This window comes from Protopterus annectens, chromosome 17.part0 (genome assembly GCF_019279795.1).
Source record: "Protopterus annectens isolate FY-2018-M chromosome 17.part0, PAN1.0, whole genome shotgun sequence".
In the NCBI taxonomy this organism is placed as follows: domain Eukaryota; kingdom Metazoa; phylum Chordata; order Ceratodontiformes; family Protopteridae; genus Protopterus; species Protopterus annectens.
In genome coordinates, this window is record NC_056751.1 from 79,945,544 (window position 1) to 79,968,739 (window position 23,196).

Sequence of the window (23,196 nt, forward strand, 5' to 3'; positions counted from 1 at the left end):
AACTAAGTTTGCAGATGACTGCAAGTTAGGAGCAGTCATTGAATCCCCAAATAGCTTAGCCATTCTGCAGGAAGATTTATTCCAAATAAATAACTGGTGCCAAAACCGTGGACTGACACTAAATACAAAAAGTGCATTATTGAATCCTTTGAGAAGTTATCTACCCTAAGGAGCTACCAAACTGACAATACACCTCTGACAGTTGACCCAGTTGTTCAGAATTTGTGAATGTTTGTGGGTAATGACCTAAATTTTGACTAACATGTGTCTACTGTCATAAGACAGGACTTCTATATTGTGCAGCTTATAAACAAAGGGATTTGTGACTAGATCTAGAGATTTTAATCCTCCATTTACTTAACCCTCATTAGACCAATCATAAAATGTAATGCCCCCTTTGGTATGTATCTGTCCAGACACATGCAACAACTGTAACACCCCCAGGGATACCTTACTAAAAAGATACAAGGTATAAGCTACATGTCCTACATGGACTGACTCAAAGCTGGCACAGTACTTGGCATCCTCAGACTGCTAAGAGGTGACCTGTGTCTGGCATACGAGGCATCCTCTGACCCATTACTTATGGATCTACTGCACATCAGCATGTCAAATTGCATCAGAAATAGTTGATGCACGGATCTACACCTGTTCTGCAACATCAACAGAATGGCTTGGAGGGACATGTATGTCTTGCAGAAGATGCCACTGCTCTGGAACAGACTTCCCATCCATATAAAACAAAGCTCATCCCTGACTATATTTAAGTTTAACTGGGATCTATGGATGGATAATAAAAAATTTATACCAGGACTGCTTCCTGTACTACTAATGGATGGAGGCAGCTCCTAAATGCTTTGCCCCATTCATAGGTCCCCTCAAATTATGTGTAGTATGATCCCAGCATTTCTAACTATGGGTAATATACAATTATTGACCATGGGATGGGTATGGCCAATCTAACAAAAAAATCAAGCACCAAAAGGAAAAGTTGGTTAGGCTTAAAATGGCCTACAAGTGCAGCTAGCCTAATATTACATGTGAACCTATGAATCTCTGAAGCTATAATATAAAAAAAATAATAATTCTGGTTATGTTTAGCTTCTGTCTTTTTGTTTGTTCCTCAGAGCCAGAGGAATTTTGCTTCCTGGCTGATGTTGGGCAGCAGTTAACAAGGGTCTTTAAGGATCATATTCCTGATAACTACAGCAGTGCTAAAGTTAAGGTCAGCTACATGTTAAGCTTTCTGAACCCAGTATTCATAAGCACACAGAAATCTAACAGGAAATGGTATATATAACATGATGCCATCTGTAATGCTACAGCTTGCTTATTATCATACATAGCTGTATGCCTATTAAAGCTGTGTGTTTTGGCCAGCAGATTAATACACAGCAATGATAAGCCACACAGGGGTATAGTGGCAGTTAAAGATTTAATTTATAGTAATATTTCTTCAGGGCACAGACATCACAAAACGCAAAAGATTTCATTAAGGGTATCAACTTTCAATGAACAAGCAGGCCAATGTAGTCAATTGACCATATGTACATATACAACAGGCAGCATATGCATGTCAGAAGTAGGTTCGAGTTGCTATGGAGATTACATAGGGTGATATGTGCATACATGGAATGTGCATTCATGGGAACAACATCATTAAGAAATAGACATCACTTTTTACAGCAGACCACAGGGTGTAATGTGCAAGTCTCTTGTCAAATCATTTTCTTACAAATAGTAGTCTTAGGATCACTGCAGTTAGTTCAACTGGATCACACATCAGGAAGACAATTCACAGGGGTTCTGTAGCTCAAATGCAGTAGAATCATATAGTAAGTAGGCAACCGTGTAGTTCTGTAACTGCTGAAAGCTGATTCAGGCCAAGCGCAAGTGTAAGTCTATCAGGCTTAAATCAAATGAAAAGTAACCTAGAAGCTATGTTGATGAGCGTCATGCAGTAGGAGATGTGGTCAGGTGCATCAGAGATGGATGGCAACTGCTACATGACCAGATGCTATTGTTATTGCTATTTGGGCAGATGGATGAATTGTTATAAGCAATTGTTTGCTCTGACAGGTACAAAAAGCTTTGAAGGCTACCATGCTCAGGATTGCTGTGGTGTTCAAAAAAGTTAATGTGATAATGCTCTTCTCCTTGTGACTATAACTGAGTAAAATGGAATATATCTAGTCATGATGGAGTTTAAGGTGAAGCTTGGATGAGGAGTTTGGGTATAACTCAGATAGAATGTTACCTTGTCATGTGGTAACAAGGCATAAGAAAAAATGGACTAGGCAGAGGGGGGGGGTTCATGAGTGTCCCCTTGGTGTAATGATTTGGATCACTGGCTTAATGCAAAATGAGACTCATAAAAGACTGATATTTTGTTCATTCATTGGGGATGGGGGATTTGGGTTATTGTGGAAGAGAACATCGTTGGACTATACTCATCAGATACTGATGGAAGTTATGCCCAACTGGTGATACATCTTTTAGGAGAAAGTTGAGATCCCTGACTAGTAACTGAGTTTCTGAATGGGTAAAACGGTGGTGTAAGGATGCACCTAAATACATTTTAAAGCAGACTGTAATTGGGTATATCCAAACTGAAAAGAAAAGGGCTGACTGATGGATTCCCAAATTAGGCTGCCACTGGTATAGCTGGGATGCTTTATGCCTCCTAGTTTCTGACAGTATATTGTTTAAAGCTGAATTAAAATTATGTTGAAAGAATATTTTACAAGACCATGTGGTAAAGGTAGTGTAAATAAAGTGACGTAATATCAATAAATGTGTGATAAGATGTGAAATAAAGCTGTATAAATGTTAATAAAAGATATTAGTAAGGCAAAATTCAAAATATTTAAGGGCAATTAAAAACTGTGAAATATAAATACTGAAGTATATTTTTCTCTTGCCAATAATATATGGTCAAAAATGAAATCATGCATGGATGTGTAATTGTAGATAGGAGGCACTAAAGTCAAAGGAGGTACACAATGCATGGTGACAAAATTATCATGGAAGGGGTGCTAATGACAAAGCAGGTAAATCATGTATAGTGGTACAATTATGTTTGAAGAGGAGGTAATGATAAAGGAGGTACACCATGTTCAGTGTTTTTATTATGTTTGAATGGGAGCTAATGATAAAGGAGGTATAGGTACACCATGTATAGTGGTGTAATTATCAGGGAAGGGGCTCTAAGGACAAAGGAGGTACATCGTGTATAGTGTATTAATTATGTTTGAAGGGGCGCTAATCACAAAGGAGGTACACAGTATATAGTGGTGTAATTATTATGGATGGGGCTAATGACAAAGGAGGTACACCATGTACAGTGGTACAATTATGTTTGAAGGGGAGCTAATGATAAAGGAGGTACATTATATATACTGATATAATTGTGTTTGAAGGGAAGCTAACAACAAGCGAGGTACACCATGTATAGTGGTACAATTATGTTTTGAATGGGAGCTAATGATAAAGGAGGTACACTATGTATAGTGGTATATTTATTAGGGAAGGGGAGCTAATGATAAAGGAGGTACACAGTTTATCATTGTATAATTATGTTTGAAGGGAAGCTAATGAGACAGAAGGTTTGACAACAGACTGGTTTGTCATGTCTCTTCCACCCTGCAACGGGACATTGGACAGGACAGGTCCAAGCACAAGGATCTAGAGGTTGGGACTGGAAAGGGGCAAAGTGTCAATCAGACACCTGATAGGGATGGGGTCTGACCATGAAGGAGAAGTCAGAAAATTGTTAAGTATTCTAAGCAGGAACATGTAAGCCTTCTTTTACTCTTACTTTTCACAAAGAAATTGAGCTCCACCGACCCGCCCAACAAACAAATTATGGTGATTTTTTAAATGAAGTGGGTTACAAAGAGTGACAGTTATACTTCACCTCATATACTAGAATGGGCTACATGTCCTCTCCCCTGTTTAGTGGTGTAGGAATTAATCCCTCCTCAGTTGGTCTGATGGCAATTGAGAACTCTGTGGACTCATTAGATGACTAGTTTAGCTAAGGCTAACTACATCTACAACGTAGGAAAACAAAGGCCTTCCATGGGCAGCTACACTTCATTACCAATTATGGGTTAAGATTTGGTTGTGATGGAGCACCCTCTAATTATGGTGGATTAAGTCTTGATAATGGTAAATGGTCAAGAAAATTTGCAGAACAGTGCTATCTATGCCCCACTGGACAGACATCTTTTAAGGAAACACTGAGCTTTGTGACAAGTAATTAGGTATTTTGCTAGATAAAATGGAATGGAGGAGTGGGGTAGCTAATCTATCGTCAGACACCCTAGTGACAGGATATATCCAGTTTGACAAGGACAGGGCTGACTGTTGGATTGCCACATTAATCAGAAGGATCAGATTATCAGAATGTTTGGGACCTTTAAAACTCCTAGTGTACAGACATATAAGTGGATAAGGCTGGATGGGAATTATGCTGAAATAATATTTTACAAGTTTATCTAGTAAAGGAAAATATCTAATAATGTACAACAATATGTGAAATAAAGAAGCATGAATGTTAATCAAAGGAATTAAGAAGTTGAGATTAAAGGACAAGCACTACAAAAGCTGCATTCTGCTTTTATCCTGCCTAAGTGTGGTTGAAACTGCAATCGTGCATGATGGTGTAGTTATCTGGAAGGGGAGAGTTTATGGCAATTTATTTTTACTCCATAAGATTTTGAATCTCCATAAAAGTAATGAGAGAAAAACTTCATTGCTGTAATTGTTGGAAAATGTAATCAAATCATTAGTGCAGGAAACCTTTAAATTGGTTCAAAGTTTTTTTTTTTAATCAGATCATTAGTGTATGCACCCAAAGGTTTTTTAAATTGGTTAAAAGTTTTTTTTTTTTTTTCTTAAAAAATACACATGATTAATGGCAGGAATATAAAGTGCTGTTGAAAGAGAGCATGTTTGTCTTGCAAATGTAAATATTGTAAAGGATCCAATAACTGGTTACTGCATTTGATATTTGCATGTGTTTCAGTATGTAGATTACATACATTAATATATGCATCCAAACAGGAATAATATTATATGCTTGTTTGTGATTTAAAAAAACTTTATCATCAATTAAATTCAATATTCTGGAAGTACATATAGAAATATTTTTTATTTCATATGACGTTTAAAAATAAGGTTTACAGTAGTTTTTATTGGTGTCTGAAGACTTTTCACCTAACACACTAGAGATAAGTACTTTTGTCTTTACTACAAAGTTAATGACTTACCTATCATATCAAGTCAATGAAATGTAGCCTTATACTACAACAGTATTTGTATTTTTTAATAATTTTAGTATGAATTATTTGATGTAGTGTAGACTTTCATTGCAAAAAGAAATCTGTCATAGCTGCATACTGTTACTGGGAGAGCACTTTGAAAGAGTAATCTGTTTCTCTTAGCTGCAGGGCTAAAGTTTTCTCTTTGCTTATTTAAGATATCTATGTTCAAGATTGTTGCTTTGAAAGTTTCCACTTTGTCAGTAAAAGAAACTAGTAGATCCCAGTTATAATGTCGGTACAATGTAATACAGTTTCTCTGAAAATTTCAAACTTGTAGCCTTGCTACCAACCCAAGTGAAAAAAGTTGTGTTTTTTTAAACATGTTTAGCATATTATCAGAAAAGAGTAAAACATGAGTTAATTGAACATTTAGAACTATACAAATCAGAAGTGTCAATAAAGAAGTCAATAAATGTGGAAAATTTATGTCTGAGGAAAATGTCAATGAAATTTATACCTGAGGGATGGGAAATCCTGCACAGATCTTCTAAAGACTGTATATCTTAGAAAAACTGAAGGACAATGCAATATGTAACATATGACAGTCTTATAGCTGTCTTAGATCTGTCATTCTCAGATGAAAGGATGGCATTCCTCTTACCTTCTAACAAAATAGAAAACAATTTAAGTATCAAAGGCATTAGGAAAGGTCTGTTAGAAAGTCTGCATACTCTATAAAAGGGGTAAATGTACACACTTTAACTATTAGTTGTGTTTACATTGATATATCTAAATGTGGACGACATCTAGTTCCACAAAGAACAGTTGTGTGAAGCACAAGATGCTGAAGAACTGGCTATTGATCACTATTTTGTACAGGATATCACTGCTGCTTGTATTTTCTAAGAGTGCACCAACAATGATTCCTTTGTTATGGAAAATATCTCCCTTCTTCATGTTTGGCTGACCATGCAGTTAGTATATATAAGTTTGGAGAATATAGCGGCTTGCCACTTGAAAAAAAAAATACCTGTAGTTAGACCATTTCACCATTTTGGTGCTTAGGGCATTTGTGTTCACTGTTTTGGTTTAGTTGACCGATAGTAGCACAACCCTGCCTGTTAAATGTATTGATGTAGTACATCATCAGCTACATTGTGGTAGAAAATAATTAGTATACCCTCCCTGCAACAGAAAATAATTAATACACCAGCTCTTTAACAATGGCATTTTTAAAGCAATATAATGAATATATGCATCTTATCTAAAAATGTCAGTTGTTTGTCATTAGAAATGAGGTTCTTGTACACAAATAATGCTTTTAGAATGAAAATGTCAAGGCATTAATATTTTCTTCTGATTGAATATTCTATGTCTCCCATTGTTGTGAACAAAAGTTATATCCTATACCAACAGATGTATCACAGCATTATTTTGTGATAGAATAGTAACAGTAAAGAACAATATTGCACAAATTGTACAGTTTGCACTTTACTAATATAAAAAATATAGAAAATGATTAAAAATATGAAAAGCAAAGCACCTGTGAAAATAAATATAAAAAATGTAAAAAGTAAAATACTTTAGCATAGAAGTTTAAAGCTTGTTATAATGAGAGAGGCAGTTAGATGAGAAAGTAAGAGTGGAGACTGATACACTTATTTACATTCTCAGCTACTAATGTACCCCTGCTAGGTACACACACACACACACACACACACACACACACACACACACACACACACACACACACACACACACACACACACACACACACACAAACACATAGACGTCCTCCAGATACTCACCCTACCTTATCCACTATCTGACAGAGCTCTCTCTTTATCCTACAGTCAAGTGTTAACGTAAGAAATGCAACATTCAACTAGCTGCATCTCTCAGCAGTCACCAACGTATCTCTGTTCAGCTTGTGAATGCCCATGGAGATAGCAGAATGCTGTGTCAGTCATTGATTCACATTTCTAAAGTCTCGTGTACTAACACAAGTATTCCATTTTAATCCATCTACAGGCTATAGATCTGCATATATGGTACTGATCAAAATGGATATTGTTTTAACTGGTACTGAATCCAGATGATTCCTTATCACATGAATCCTTCTGCCTGAACCCATTGAGTTTGTTACCTATTTGTGATCTAGCAAGCTTACATGTTTTAAACAGCATTTCTATAAATGAGAGATAATGCAGCTTGGACAGGTTGTCTTTTAAACAGCCATAATTATGAGCAGAACTGACATCCATGATCAGTTTTACCAAATCAAGGGAAATGACTTGATTTTACATTTTGCAATGATTCAGAAGCCAGACTGATTTACGCTATGACCTAGACAGCATTTACTTTCATATGGAGTGTCTAAATACTAGTGACAAATAAATGTGAGAATAATGGTGCTAGCTTCCTCCATTATTAAGTGGAAATATAAGAGGAATTCTCTAAATTTCCTTTTCTGAACAATAAAAATGAAAGCAAATAAAGGAGCACTGTACATTTATTAACACGGAACTGTCTGTAAGGAGCCAAGAATTGTGCCTATCACTTATTATTATTTTGATGTTTTGGTTGCTAGGATATCTTCAATAAAAGTTCTTGCACATTAGTTAGAAAGCTAAATACATTGCACTGTATAACTGACATTCTTTCAGAGACGGTCAGCTGATATACCTTTGCAGTGTCCGATGTATTGAAAACATAAACCTTTTTAATGTCTTATTTAATTGTTTTTAAATGATGTAAATTACAAAGAGTCTGCCTGCAACTAAATCTGTAAATGTTAGCAACTCTTATAAAATAGCATTTAAGAAGTCTTTTATAAATGTGTGTGTATTTGTGGCACAGACACATCACCACACACACACACACACACACACACACACACACACACACACACACATACACACATTCATTTTTACTGCAACTAGAAACACTGAATTTTCAATTGTACTTTGTTATTAATTGGGAATTTGGCTTTGTCATCACTAAAATCCAGTGTTTATACATTTTCTTTCAGTTATTCATTTCAGTGTATGAAGGTCAAAATGTTCTTCCACCCCATCTTTTCTTCAAGTTTAGTGCAAAAATGTCCTTATTAAAATTCTAACTAATTGGCCCTTGTCAGAGATACTTTGAAAATTAATTTTTCACTACAATACACTGTTCATATAAATGCAAATGATATAATTTAAGAGAAACTTTTACTGTGCTGGTTAAATGTTTCATGACAGCTAGTTATACCATTTTTTCAGGTGGCAGAACACCAGCTGATCTTACAGCTCATTTGTTCTTTTCATTTTAGTGATTCGAAAATTCTCTTGGATTCATATTGTCAAGAAATAAAATATCTTAAGCATACAGTTTCAGTAAAATATTTAGGCCTTGAAATTTGAAAAGGAAGCAAGCAAGTTCTTCACTTATATGATCTCACTTAAGAAATGCAAGTTAACAATATGTGTATAAGCCTTATTTAGGAATTTCTCTTGAGATCTTTGTAAAGATTCCATGGAAAATATGTGGAGGCAAGTCACACAATTTTACTGTCCTTGTTTACGGTATTATTTGTTCCTTGATACTGGCTGTTATCTTCTTCTACTCCATAAGATCCAAATCCTAAAGCAGCTAAGAAAGCTGACAGATATGCAGATGTTTGCTTCACTGTACACTAACTAATTGATTTAATTGCTTCCAGATGTTATTGACACTTAGAGAGGGACAACCTGTACATTGCCACCCTTTTTGGAGAATGAACGGTCTCCAGCAGGGTGTTACTGTAATGTCTACTGAAAAACGAGTACAACGCTTCATGGCAGCGAATTAAGCTGCCGTGGACCAAAGGCAATGAACATGCCAATGCCCACCTTTTTTTTTTTACCTCCCTAAACAGCGATTTTGCTGTTTACAGTGTGTAAAATTAAGAAAAAAGTGAAAAAGAAATAGAAAAGAAAAGTGATTTTGTGTGTGCGTGTGTGTATGTATGTGTGTGAATACATATATGTGTCTGTGTTTCTGTCTGCATGTGTGAGTGTATGTGTGTGAATGCATATATGTGTCTATGTTTCTGTCTGCATGTGTGAGTGTATGTGTGCTTGCATGCATGAAAAAGAAAGAGAGATAGAGATCAAGCACTGGCTGCAACAGGCAGTCTATCAGCATGCTTCCATTAAAAATTAAGAGATATGAAACGCTTAATATCTGGCATCATGGTTTAGTATTTATTTGTTTTTGTTTTTAAAGGTACACAACAGCAGTATTACCAAAATCAGGAATAGTATATGGAAGGAAGGAAGGAAAGTGGGGGAGGCTGCAATATCTTGTATTCTACGTTACCAAGGTACCAGAACATTGTCGTACTAATAAAAGAAGTTTTGTCCTGCCAGTGGTTTTCTTGTTTTTGTTCCTCCTGCTGTTCGTGTTTATGATTGAAGTCAAGGTTCATTTATGTTTGGATACACAGCTAAGCAATGCCTGTTTAAGCACTCCTCAGCTAAGCTTAACGGGTTTGCACTGTGCTAAGCTTCACTTAGCTTTTTTAAAAAAGGTCCAATGGTGGCAAAGGGTGGGAAAACAGCCTTATTTAATTTGAACAAGTGGGAATACAGCTGGAACCTGCTGGAGTTTGATCACTGCAGGAGATATGGCTGGAGTAGGAGAGGGTCTGCACTTCTGGGTGCAGCTCTGGGGCATTTTGGAGTCTAGGGTCATGGTTGGGCTCCATGTCAAAGACCATTGTGACCAGCTGCTGCAGGGTCAGTACCAGGGCTCTGAATATAAGTCAAAGACCTGGGACCAGCTGACACATGACCTCAACACTGCAACTGGAATCCCCTGCACTGGTAAGCAGGTGCATCATCATTATGACGACCTGAAGTGAAAGAAGGGGGAGCTCTTGGTCCAATGGATCCAAGATGCTCGGGACAGCAATGCCTCAGAAGTTTGTAAGTATAGGAACCATTGATTTACCTAATTCTAGTATGAATATCTGTAGACAGATATGCATAATGGTGTGTTTTCTCCCCATAGCTGCAGAGGAGATGGCTCACACCAAGAGTGTGGTGAGTACAGATATATCTTGCAATATATAGTAATCTAATTAAAAAAGAGTACGGTAGTAACTGCCAGTAGGTATAGTCTGCTGTGAGTGTACTGCAATGAATGTGTACATAGACCTGGACTGATATAAGTGAGTATTGCCAGGTGCAGTTCAATATAGATGAAAGCATGAAACATGCCACTGTTATGGAAAGAAAGTTAATACAGCATTAATAATGTTTGGGAATAACATGTATACTGTATTAATAATACATGTTCTGGTAATAAAGTACAGCGGCATTGAAAATGTGAAGGGAATAAATTAACTGCATTCCTAATCTACAGGAAATACAGTACAACTACAGTGAAGAAATAAAGGTAGTACTGCATAGAGTATGTAATAACAGATGTTTTCCAGTGCTTGCATTATTTAAAGTGTAGAGCAATAAAGATTGTCAGCTGTATACCAATCACTGTGTCATTTCACCCTCAATAAACTTGTGTTCTTCCAATTGTTGTGTGTATTCTGGGCTGATGTTCAAGAAATCAAATATTACAGATTTTGTGAAGTAAACATGGGTATAACACCATGAAGTGACCGAAGGTTGGCCAATAAATAACCGTTACACTAAAATGTAGATGTGGAGCTGTACTATAAGACATAATGCAACATGATATTTATTCTGCACTAAGATCTGAACCTAGAGTAGTACAATCTAAGGTATTATAGCATGTTTCTCCCAGGATTGTCTTGTGTTAACCTTTGCATTTCAGCTATATGCATCCCTGAAATAGGTACACTGATGCAGGCAAGTATGAAATTGTAATAGCTGTAGACTGCCACTATATCATCTGCAAATGTATATGGGTCAGGTAGGAAACCCAGCACCCTGATATGGTCTATACAGATCACACATATTCTCATCCACTAGGGGTTAATCATGTACACCTGAATTCCAAGTATTAATACGGGATCCGTACAGATCCCTGAATGCACTTTCCACCGAAGCAGAAATCACCGAGCACACTTAACCGAAAGTGCTGTTCACCGAAGCAGCACTTTTGGATAAGTATGCTAGTTGTACCAGTCGTAGTACAGTGCAGATAAGAGAAAATTCCCTTTTCGCCACTGTAGTGTGACCTCGGAGTGAGAATATTAAAGTAGGGGGTGTGGGGGTGAGCCCCCCTGCATTGAAGTAGGTTTAATGTTGTTTTTTTTTTTAAACATACTTTATCGTAAGCGCTTTTTTGGTGAAAGCGCCTTCGGTAAAGTATGTTCAGTAATAATGGATTTGGATTTTTGATCTTCCGATCAAAAGTCCTAGATCCATTAATACACAGTTCTCCTATTATCTCTGTCATGTATGAATCTCATGCATGTATGTTCAACTGTCACTGCAGTCTTGTGTGACACTTTCCCTATATTACCAGGTCACACTTTGTCACCAGGTGAGCTTTAGGTACATATCACTCATGTAACACACAGCAGTGGCTCACTAGCTCAATGTGATAAGCAAGATATATGTTGTTCATTTTGCCACACACAGACCAGGGTTTGAATCCAGGGACAGGTACTAAGATATATTCATAGTAACAGACAAGTAGTATTGACTATTTATAGAAAAGGTTATGTATTGTTAACAGATATTCTCCCCACAGGACTTACAAGTAAATAAATATATGTAGTAGCTGTATGAAGAGTACTCTAATGCCTGTGTCCAGATGTAGTAGTGCGCAAACAGAATTTCTCAGTAAGGTGATAAGACTCCATTAAATAAAACTATATGAAGTACAATACTATTCCAAGTTAATAAGACAAATTAAATGGTCTATTGTTGGTATGGTTGTATGCCTAGTGCATCTGTGAATGTCTGCTGATAGTCTAACCCCATGCCTGCCAATGACGGCAGGATAAGTGTACACTCTCTGTACTGTGCATGATACATGTCTCTTAAGTGTCGCACTGTCACGGATAGTGATTACTGGTGCCAAAAGCCTTGGACATAGATATAAACCCAGTTGAAGTATGCCAGTAGCACACTCACACATCAGTGCAGAGTACACCTTGGTAGTCACATATGTTCCCCTGACATGTAATAGTCCTGTGTAGATATGTACCTGTAGGTGTTATAGCTTGGCCAATACCATCCCATCCGGATAGCTTGAGAGGTATGTACATGCTACAGAAGCTATAGGGCACTTGTAGACATAACGTAAGGGCAGACCTGTAGAGTATTGAGCAGTACTGTTGTGAAAAATATAGCCTATACTGTTAGTAATAGAATGTCTTTCTCCCCCCCACCCCTTATCTGCATCACAAATTATTATTCGTATACTATGGGTATGGTTCCATTTTCACATATGTTGTTCTCAAAACCTAATGCTGGGCCTTGTGTTGTATTATTGGTTATATATTACAATGGTTGCATACTAACATGTTGCATCTTTCGGCTTTTCCCGGTTAGGGGTCGCCACAGTAGAACTCCAGTCCGCTAATGATTGGCAGTTGATTTTTACGGACCGAGTTGCCAGCTCTGCCACACAACCTTCAACGAAGGTACGCCCATTCACGCATGTCTCCACGCAGAAGACGCTCTAGCTGAGAATCAAACCGGACAGCGTCTTACTGTGAGGTGACAACACTACCGCAGCACCACCACCGCAGTGGTTGCATACTAACATATCTTGTTGAAATACCAATGTTGTTGGTCTTTTGCCATAACTGTTACTGGCATGCTGTTACAATAATAACTGTTATTCCATTTATGCTTGTGTTCTGTATGCTATGCATTTCTATTGTTCGGCGTTAATTGGAACACCCATGCATGCTGTTATAACTAATGTTGAAATCTTCTGTTTATGACGAACCAATACACTTTGACAAATCTGAACACCATAGCATGATTGGGTAGGCCAGTTTCAGTGGATCTGCCTATCCCACCTCATCTGGCCATGGCACCAGGGCAACCTAGAGCTGCTTCCTCCGCTGGTCCTGCACCACCCACAGGTGGAACTGCCTCACGGTACAGGACCCATCCACCCCTGGATGCAGAGGCAGAGAGGATGTGGTCATCTGAAATCAGTTACCAGGGATGATGCACAGAGTCATCCAATGTGATTTGCATGACTGACTGCAACAGATTGCGGAAAGACTAGTGCACCTGGAGGGGCAGGCCGGCCCTGGCGTCCAGCCCACAGCACAGCCACCATCAGTGCCATGAAGGAGCAGTGGTGACTGTCCATGGGTGGGGAGCTCAGCTCCACTGTTGCCATCTGGGGCACTTGGTCCCCCAATTCCCAAACACCCTCCCCCTCCAAGGTATTTACCCCTCTCATATGTCATACACTACCCCTTTCCACTGTCTTGTCTGTCTGCAAATGCAACCTCTCCTACCCAACTTACCTCCCCAAATGTACCTACAACCCTTCCCAACATTCCACTCTTTCCTTAAAAAAAAGGGCATTTGTCCCACAAAAAAAATATTGCCCCATAGATAGTTCTCCATTTCACCCCATGTATGCTGCCATCAATCAATCATCCCAGCAATTAATCAACAAAGCTATGTCACCCACACCCCTCCCTGTGGGATGTGAGGCTACAAATTCCAAATTGTCCACAACATGCACAGCTGTTGCTGTACAAGAAATGGAGAGCTATGGTACTTTCCTACACCCATCCTGCACATCCCTACCTGCCTTTCATATTGTTTTTCCCCCTGCTTGCCCCCCATTTCACCACTTTTCTATCACCCTTTTTTCTTTTCTTTTCTTTTTTTGGAAACAGCGTGGGTTTAAGTAGGACTAAGCACTGCTTAGCATCGTGGCACATTGCGCAAACCCAGGTAAACCACTTAAAACTACTTTAATCACCTTATCTTATTCTGACACTGTTATGCACATCAATAAAATGATCATTCCTGCCAAGCTTCAAACCCAGGATCCTTTGAACTACAGCATAGCGCATTAGCCCACTAGGCCAATTCAACTCTGGAGAACAGCTGATGTTTCTATAAATATAATATGCATTACACTGATGCCACATCAGCAAAAAAAAAAATACATCCCTGCCAAGTATTGAACCTAGCACCTTGTCAACTACAGGATAGTGGATTAGCCCACTAGGTCACTCAGCTGAAAAGAAGCAATGGTGTTTTTACAAATATATCCTGATTGCCAGTTGCACACTAGTACATATAATGGGATAAATGACAACATACTTGGGCCTGTGATGCAGACACCGAACCAGTACACAGCCAAATACATGTTGATGGATGGATGTGAGGCCTACAATATTAGGTAGAGCTGACAACTGCACAGACTGTTGCAGAATGTCCACAGTTGTGTCACCCACTTATGGCATGGTTGTCATAAAACCTATTTTGTGTGCTGAAGTACTGGTAAGTCAGTGCAGACTGAGGTTACAAAATCAGGACAGACAGGTCAGTGTCACACATCATACCCATCCGAGCACACACGTTCATGTCAATCCTTTGTAACATACTGTACTACACCCGCCATAATTGCATGACAACTACATGCTTGTCAATACAACATAGAAATAACTGAGCTCTGCAATATCCAGCAGAACTGGTTGCTGCTACTGCAGTCTCTGCCACCCATAGTAGCATGTCAAAGGCCTGTAGGGTGGGACACATGTCACAAATATGAATATGTGCCCTAAATGCTGCCTACCACTCTCTAGATGGCACTATTATGTAACATATGTACCAGAGGCACAAGCCTCACCTGGACTGTTATGGGTACCCTCACACTGACTATGCTGTCACAACAGAACTGACACTGCTCCCTCACTCACATACACAGCTTGCTGTCCCCCAGTGTAGTCACAATACTCAGCATGACTCTTGGCCAGAATGCAGCAGCTGCAGCCTGCTACACATGCAGCAGTATGTTCATCTACCTGCTACATGCCTACCATATCTCCCAAACACCTAGAACAGGGCATCCACACAACACCCATACATAAAGAGTTGGGGGGGGGGGGTCAGGTGATAGGGACATATCACAGTCTCCCCATACAAACTACACAGCTGATAGACCAGTGTCAACTGCAGCAGAATGCACATTCAGATAAAAATGATATATGGCTCGCACATCTGTCTGTCTCCTTACTGACCCCAACACACATTGTTAAACAGTAAACTGCCACAGAATCAGAAAGTCTGTTAACAGTGCCCAACTTAGCATGCAAAACTGTGGACATACCACACCAATCCAAACAGTGGACAGTATTTCTACTTACCCTCTGTGATGCTGTAGCTCCCACACCTCGATAATGTCCTCCTCACAGGCCAGGAAAAGGGCCAAGACCTACATGAAGGCCTTAATTATAGCACTGTGTTGCCATGCCATTGGCTAATGAAAATGCAAACCAGCTGTTCTGGATGCTATTAGCAAGTGTGAGTCACAGAATGGTGCACAGGCAATCACCTGTTCATGAGCATTATCTATAAAAGGCAAGCTGCTGCCTATGGTAAATAGGTCTGTGACTTTCTTTATGAAGACAGATTGTGCTTTCCTAGGAAAACTACCACTGGATTTCTGCTTACAAAGGAATGCAGCACTATACCAGGTATGTCATAGAATTCCCCGTGTAAAGGAATGCAGATTGGGGGGGGGGGGTTGCAGTCATGGAAAATAGGAATTTCAATAGTACATCTCAACAACAGATCTTGGAATGACATGTTGCTGTTAGTCAGCTATCAAGCACTTAGAGTATTCCCTTTTGGTTCTGTCTGCAGTGACATAGATCACAGCTCTGGCCCCTGAGTCCCCCCAGCAATGGTCAGCTCACATACAAATTCTACTGGATTGTCTGTTGTACAACAGTGACAGTAACTACTGGTGGATACAGCTGGCATATCACATCATGCACTGTCAGTGAGCCCCTCTCAGTCTGTGAATGTCATACAGGCATAGTTCAAACATGGTCCAGGTGTCCCTGACTGTTCGTGATGTACTCTGGGTAGGTCACTGTGTACTCCACACCTGTATCTCATTGCCTGCCAGCTGTGGCTAGCAAATCTGGTGACCCCCTGCAGCAGGACAGCAGGTTATAGGCAGTACTAGTGGGGGGACACAGGCTCCGCCTCAGCAACAGTCTGTACATATTGACCATACAATGTCAGGGAATGAATACAGTACCAGATATTAATGTACCATTACTGCATTCCAAGGGGTCTGGCATGTGACAGACACATTCACCACACTCTGGGGACAACCATTACATATTGTCCAACTGGTTTCCAGACATGTCTGGCAGGGGGTCCACATATATCAGACATATGTACACATTCCGCAAACATCTGTGTACTGCAGATGTCAGACATCTACGAGGAGGAAACCTACACCACATTTGCACTGCTCTCAGGTATTGTGTAGCACAAATTTTGCTGGAATGTCCACATACACTTGCAGTACCACTCAAGTATTTGTCGGATGGTGGCTGTATGACATGGTACTGTAATGTTGGCCATAGGGGACATGCCACAGTAGATGACAGTGATGGGTGTGGACACATAACAACACAGTCTGTAACTGCACACAGGCCATAACTGCTATACCTAGGATCATATGAGGTTACTAGGCTATGGGCCCTGAACCCCCATAAGCCTAGCCCAGATGTTAGCCCATATGCATGCAAGGGAGCACCTGATGCCACAGTCCAACAGGGACACAGGTGGTATCCCAAGGGTGTATGTCCTGTTAACCATCCAGTTATCCAGGTTCCGCTTGCAAAGGTGTAAATAGCTATGCTGCCTGATGTGGAAAGGGTGTCTATTCCACAGCAGGGTGAGTGTGTAGGACACACATCTGCGCCATCAGCATGCCCAGTTGATATCACACACCAGGTTGAGGGCGTGTGTGTGGGTTAATAGAGTGGAGTTTCACTTTCACTTGTGCAGCAGTCCCAACAATGTGAAGTCCATGACTGCCTTGTATGCCAGGCAGAGGTCACCTCTTAGGAGTATGTATGAAACTGGGTAGAGGGATGGGCTTATAGCCTATCTGTGTATGGTAGATGTTTGAAGCCCTGGTAGTCCCTGGTGGGGAACCTCTGTGATGTCCCCAGCAGCTGCATGTGCTGTGTGAGGTGAATGGTGAATGGGGCAATATACTCAATAATGGGCTTTATTGGGGGGAATACAGGGATATTATGACACCATGTCCCTGGATGATATACCCTTATGTAGGAGGTAGGCCATATAGAAGGTTTACCTTACAACGGAAGCAACATGGCTGTGAAATGGCATGTTGCCATCAACCTGTGTGCACAGATCCCTTACTACTGATTGCGTGCCTAGGATGTTGTTAGTACCGTAATAATATGTGGGGGATTTTACTCTTCCCAAAGGAGTTGGCACTGCATTTCCTGGTATGCAGCCTGAGGGCATGTTTCTGGTACCAGTCATGTGCCTGCATGAGACCCTCCTAGGCAAGTGTCCACATCACTAAGGAATACGGTGACAGCACACAGCATGCAGTTGTCTGCAAACATGGTCTGCCATAGCCTAATGGCTGTGCCCTGCACCTCAGAAGTGTACATCACACATAGAGTTCCAAACAAAGAACACCAGGTTATGCCACTAGTTATGGGTCAGCTGCTTGAGGTGGATTACCCTATGTGGATTAGGTGGGTCATTTCAGTGCACCAGTATGCTACCCCTCTGGTAACTTATGGTGTGATGCATGCTTGGGAGTGCATATCTGTTATGGTCAAGTGGGTTATACTGTCAAAGTCTTTGTCCAGGTCAAGGTAGGCAGTGTGCACTGCCACCTTCCCTCCAAGGCTTTAGTGGCTGTGACAAAGAAGTCAACTGAGTGCAACAGACATGATCCCTTCCTTGAAAAACCCTAACTGTGCATGATGGAGTGTGCTGAGGGTCGCCAATGTCCTTGTTAATGAGGTTCACTATAAACTGTGCTATGGCCTTGCAGATCAGCCTAGTTACCCTGATGGGTCTATAATGTGACAGATTGGTGGATGCTTCACTTAGTGTAAAGGGGTGACAGTGGTTGTCCTTCACACGGCTGGGACACAAGTGGGAGTCAGACCTCCTTTGAATACAGTGCCTTATGGTGTTGCAAGGTGGTCATGTAGGATTCATCCTGTAATGTGATATGCTTCCATGGTGGCTGTTTACCATGATTTTCACATGACAGTGGTGACCTGTTCCTACATATAGGAGAAGCGGGCAGATACTTGGGATGTCCTGATGTACTGATGGAGGGGGGGGCAGGGGGTAAAGCCTACACTGACTCTGTCAGGCATCAAGTATGCTAGACCTACATCACTGGTATAGCTGGTGTCCTAGACCACCACAAGTGAGAAGATTTGAGTGCTTCCTCTGATGTTGCACATGTATGTGCAGAAAAGGAGATTATTGTCTGTAGTGGATGTCGACAATGTGGGCTCTGTGTTTGCTGTGCAGGTTTCCTGGAGTGATCCCATTCACTTGTTCATGCTGAGACATTGCTCCAAAATGGGCACCTGCTCCTACTTTGTCTTAGATGGCGGTATGTAATCCCTGTTATAGACATTGTTTCTTGTAGATGTCCACCAGACAGGTGTACATATCCTTGTAGAGGATGATGTAGTACTGTCGGGTATTCCTGACTCCATGGATCTATACAAATGCACATTAGTGCTTGTGTGTATGTGTGGATGTTGTTGCCTGTTCCTACAGAGGGGTTGGGGGCTGTGGGGCTGTGTATGCCATCCCATAGGAGGCCGTATTCCACGAAGGTGGATGTTCATAGGTTATAGGTTTATAGGTTGGTACTAGGCTATTGGCCCTAGGGCCTATACAAACCTAGCCATAACAATTCCCTGGCTATTTCTTCCCGCAGTATTTACTTCCTTGGACCCCTGTCTAGCGGGGAAACTGACATGATCCCCGAGGTGAATTTCCTATCTCCCATCCAATCATCAAGGCTCCTTTTGAAAAGGGCCAAAGAGATGCTCTGCTTAACATCTATGTGCAGTCTATTCCAGAGTCTGGGGAGTCTCTGGGTCATGCACCTATCCCTCCAACATGTTTTGTTCATTATGATGACAAGGTTTAGATCCCTGGAGCATGTGTCTCTGAGGGATTGGTATTTCTTTAAGTGTAGCATGTGCAACAGCTCTGGGTTTGACATGGCCTTGTATGTTAAGCAGAGATCGCCTCTGAGTAGACGATATGTGACAGAGTATAGGGGAAGTTGTTTTAGATGGTCAGCATAAGGCATGTGCTTTAGGCTTGTGATTCTTTTAGTGAGGTATTTCTGTGGCCTTTCCAGTTGTTGCAGATGTCTTGAGAGGTACATACAAAGCAGGGCATTGTATTCTATAATGGGTCTAATGAGGGATGAGTACAGTGGGACAATGACCTCCTTTTTCCTGGATGACAAGCCCTTAGTGATGAGGTGTGCCACATAGAAGGATTTCTTGACTGTTGTGGTGATGTGGTTATCAAAGGTGAGACCACTGTCCACCTGTGTCCCTAAGTCACTTATCACACTTTTGGTGTTTAGTGTATGGCCACCTATGTGGTAATTCACGAGTACATGTTTTTTCCCAAAGGGGATGACTATACATTTCTTGGCATTGAGTTGAGCCCATGGCTCTGGCACCAAGCATCTGTTTCTGTAAGGCCCTTTTGTAGAATATCCACATCATTTAGGGATTCAATAATGGCTCCCAGTTTGCAGTCATCTGCGAACTTTGTTAACCAGAGTCCCTTAGTGCTGGCCTGTATTTCAGAGAAGCAGATGCCAAACAAGAGCGGTCCCAGGACTGAACCCTGAGGTACTCCACTTGTTACTAGTCTGGAGCTGGATTTGGAATCAGCTACTTTTACAGTGTGGGCATATCTCTCAACCTCTAAGAGTAAGAAATCTGGACAAAGCCATAAAAAGTGGTACAAACAGGGACAATTTTGAAATATTGCTCTTACAAGCTTAGAAAGTTGATAGAATGACAGGTTTTGCATTAGCATTACTTTTCTGAAGGGTATGAAGTCTAAAAATCAAATGACTGTCATTATTTTCTAACTTCAATCTTTAATGATTTGCCAATAATTTGCCAGAAAGCCATGATTTTATGAAAAACAGACCAAAAATATAAGGCAAAAATCTGGACATTCTATGGAAATCTGTACAGTTGAGAGATATGAATGTGGGTTCTGTCAGTAAGCCAGTTGGCAACCCATCAAGTGATGTAGGGATTAATGCCCAGCTTAGTAAGTTTATCTATGATTCCAGAGTGGGGGATGGTGTCAAAGGCCTTGGCGAGGTCCAGATAGGCTGTGTGGACCACCTTACCCTTGTCCATGGCTCTAGAGACTGATTTGAAAAAGTCAATCAGGTTCAGGACACAAGATCGACCCTTCTTGAACCCAAACTGGGTGGGGTCCAGTGTTTGAAGGTTGCCAATGTCTTTGTTTATAAGTTCCCTGAAAATACGTTCCAAGGCCTTGCAGATCAGGCTCGTCAGACTGATGGGGCAGTAGTTCCCGGGATCCAAGGTGGATCCCCCCTTGTGGAGTGGGATAACTGTAGCTGTGTGCCATTCAGTGGGCACGAAGCCTGAGGTGAGGCTATGATTAAACATGACACATAGGTGAGGTGCCAGTTCATTTTGTAGTTCATGTAGTACACAGCCTAGGATGTCATCTGGTCCCATGGATGCTGTATTCTTAGCTTTGGAGAGTGTGTTTTTTACTTGTGTGGCTGTTATTACCAGAATTTGGCAATCTTTCAGTATTGAGATGGGCCCTTTAGGTGGTGAGAGGGGGTTAAAGTTTGCACTGAATCGATCTGCCAGGATATTGGCAATATTCTTGGGATCAGTATATTTAATGCCATTCTGTTGTAGCTCAGAGCAGATCTGAGCAATGCCATTTAGATTCTTGACATAGCTATAGAATGCTTTGTGGTTGTCTTTGGAATCTTTGTCAATTTTATTTTTGTAACTAGCTTTGGAGGGTTTTATGAGGGATCTCAGCTTCTTACTGAAGCTGGTAAGGGAGTTTTTTGCATCCTGGGATTTTCCTCTTTTCTGCAACAGTTTCTTCCTTTTGTTGTAAACTTTGTTTGTGGCAAGGGACTACCAGATTGGCTTCCTTTTTTTGGAAGAGAGCATCTTGGTTCTATTGGGGATGGCACAATTCATGCACGAGTGGATGTGCTTGTACAGTCCCTTAGTGTAGGATTCAGCAGTCAAACTTTCAGTTCCCGTCTGCATAGGTGTCATGAAGTTTGTCACTTCCGACTTGAGTAGCATGAAGTTGGCTTTGGAGAAGTTTTTACAGAGGTTTCCTTATGGGGGGTGGGTGTGGAATGTGAATGTCAAGGGTGATTAGCTTATGGTCAGTCCTGACCAATGAGGGGGTGACCATAGGTGTGGAACATCGATTTCCCATGTTGGTAATGACCAGGTCTAGGATATTGGAGCCCCTGGTGGGACAATGGATTAGTTGATCCAGGGCATTGGAATTTATGAATTCCAAGAACCGTTGGGCAAAGGTGTTGGTGCATGAGTAGTTTTCCCAGTTAATGGCAGAGTAGTTGAAATCACCCAGTATTAGGGTGTTTGGTTGTACCTTAATATTTTACAGTATGTTTAGAAAGGTGTAGTGAGAATCTTGGGGCATAGTGAGGGATCTGTAGCAAGCTACAATTTGGATTGCAGTCTTACCTAGTGTTAGTTGCACTTGGAGAATTTCAGACACATTGTGTTAGGCAACTAGCCTGGTGTAGTGAATATCCTTGGTGAATATGGACACTCCTCCACCTTTAGTGTTTTGTTCCTGGTTTGGTGGCCAAAAAGTGTGGTAAGAGTTGTAGCCTGGTATTGCAGGGATGCTCTCTGGAGCTTGTAACCAGGTCTCAGTTACTGCACAGATATTGATGTTCTCCATTTTTAGGAGTGCCTCAAGAGAATGTATTTTGAGGTTTAGACTTCTAGCACTGAGTAGCATTACCTTCAGATTTTGCATGCTTGTACCTGTTATGGTGGTGGTTTTGTCCATTGAACTTTGACTAAAAAAGGCAGTATAGGGGTGGCAAGAGCTTTAGCCAGTAACCTGAATCCTAGGGGTAACAGGTGCAGACCATCTCTGGCAAAGCATCGTGGTTTGTCGATCACGTAGTCCCAGGGAGACAGATACTGGATCCCCTTTGAATGACACCAGAAGCTTAGCCAATTGTTGAAGTCAATCATTTTGTCCTTATATTTTGGTATAATTCTGGGTGAAGGCAGGATACTACTCAGGGCTAGGGTCATACCTGCCTGGGCTACATGATCCGAGAGCTCTTCCATGTCTCTTTTCATGTAATCCAGGGAGGTAAGTTTCAAGTCATTCACTCCAACATGGACAATGACAGAGTCATATTTGTACTTGTTGTGGAGTGACTTGAGTGCATGCATTATGTGGCAGATCCTGGCACCTGACAGGCAGCTGACTGTAATTTTCTCCTTGTTCAGCCTGGTGAGTGGGACATCACTGTGCCTGACTATAAAGTCATCTATGACTAAAAAGTTGGGTACGTTGTCTTGTCTTAGGGGCTGTTGTTGGGTGGCACACTAGTGTTGTGAGCTATGTGGCACTTTGGTTGTGATTGGTGTTTGTTTGCATTTCAGCTTCGGAGGTCCTTGCTTGGGCAGGTTACTGTTAAGAGCCTCCACATATGTGGGTTTAGTGTTGCTATGTGTGGGTGTTGGTGGTGTGGGTTTAGAAGGGCTATGTTGTTCTTGAGGTATAGTGCAGATGTTAACCTTCTCCTCTTGACTGTCTAGCACAATCTTGGGTGGGGAGAGCTTTGCTTCCAGTTTGGCTATGTATCTCTCGTAGGTTGTAGTGTTGGGTGGTAGGAGTGT